Source organism: Pteropus medius, unplaced genomic scaffold (assembly GCF_902729225.1).
Source record: "Pteropus medius unplaced genomic scaffold, Ma_sr-lr_union100, whole genome shotgun sequence".
NCBI classification, from domain to species: domain Eukaryota; kingdom Metazoa; phylum Chordata; class Mammalia; order Chiroptera; family Pteropodidae; genus Pteropus; species Pteropus medius.
The window spans coordinates 9,888,370-9,889,893 of NW_024349804.1; the positions used below are offsets into that span (position 1 = coordinate 9,888,370).

Here is a 1,524-nt window from a genome sequence, read left to right on the forward strand (position 1 = left end):
TGCCATCCTCATCCACGTGCCACACGATATTGTCATCTGACAGAGGACAAGAAAGCAAACCGTCATTCTCTCCAAATATGCATGTCTTAGCTTCTATGGAGTTGCTGCAGTTAAATAAACAGAGCTTCCGGAGAAGCTCCGAGTCACACATCTGGACTGGCTCCAAACAGTTTTCACAAAACGGACAGCAAACTCCCCTCAAACTTTCTTAATATTGGCAGTGACCCCCGGAGCCAAGCACGAAGCAAAATATTAACATTTTGTCTACGGCCATGCTACCCGGAACAAGCCCGATTCCATCTGATCTCAGAAGCTAAGGAGGGTCGGGCCTGGTTAGTACTTGGATGGGAGACCACGTAGGAAGACCAGGTGCTACAGGCATAAAAAATAAAAAATAAGGGATTGTAAGCTGACAAGGTCCTTGCAATCTGTGAGGTCAACCAAGGGTTGCCACACCTAAAAAAAAAAAAAAATTTAACATTTTACAAGCCTAAAAAAAAAAAATTAACATTTTACAAGCCTAAAAAAAAAAAATTAACATTTTACAAGCAAAGGGATCCCACCATGTGAGCTTTGGGAACAAAGTGCCTCTATTTCTCCCAGAGTTTACCCCGATGGCAGAGCCTCTTGTACAGCTCATTACCAATGCTCTGATAGCTGCCCCCAGAGAATGTATCGACTTTTCTAGGATGCTCGAAAGATCAAAATAATAGAATCAAGTGACAACAAGCCCTGTAGGAATGAACCGGTCACGTGGAGAAGAGGTGTCTACCATGGAGAGCTCTGTGTGAGTGTTGCCTTCTGCTGGAGGACCAGGGGGTGGGGGTTTGGGTGGGATGGGACATAGCATCTGAAACAGAAGATGTGTTGGTGCACCATATGCCAGGTCTCAAGAATGGCTGCATCTCTCCAAAGGCTGGCGGCACAGGAAAACTCAGAGGTTTCCTCTTGAGGATATTGGCACAGTCACAGGGAGCACCAAATCCCTCTAGGTCATAAAGAATCTCCCCCCAGGGGAAACTTACAAAGAAAAGTCCTTGGCAACTTCCGAGATCCCTGACCCTCTTGGAAAAGTAGAGATGGAGGACTAGAATGGGCACCTGTTAGCAATACAACATTCCAGGCATTTTTTTGAGTGCCTAATATATGCCTGTTGGTTTACGGACATTATCTCTAGTCTTCCTCTGGAACCATGTACCTCAAATACTATCGTCTCCCTTTTACAGGCTGGGAGACTGAGGCATCACAAGGTAAATCATCTCATTAGGGTCATGTCATGTTAAGGAACTACATGCTCCATGTGAGATTAAGAATCAGATCTGCCAAACTCCAAAGCTTGGGCTTTTTCCAATATTGCATGTTGTGGTTGAAAGATTTTACTAATTACTACAATCTTTTTATGGTTTAGGAATTTGGATTTCCTAGGAGATGGATTTTAGGGCAATTCCCAAGGTTGGACATGCATACAAATCACCTGGAGATCCTGAGATCTTGTTAAGCACACACTCTGATTCAGCAAGTCTG

The 1,524-nt window shown here is 44.2% G+C and overlaps 1 pseudogene; it reads left to right on the forward strand.

Annotated features, from left to right (window-relative positions):
* Window positions 1-262: 262 nt before the first annotated feature.
* LOC120582967 (uncharacterized) lies at window positions 263-381 on the forward strand (annotated as a pseudogene).
* The last annotated feature ends 1,143 nt before the right edge of the window (window positions 382-1,524 follow it).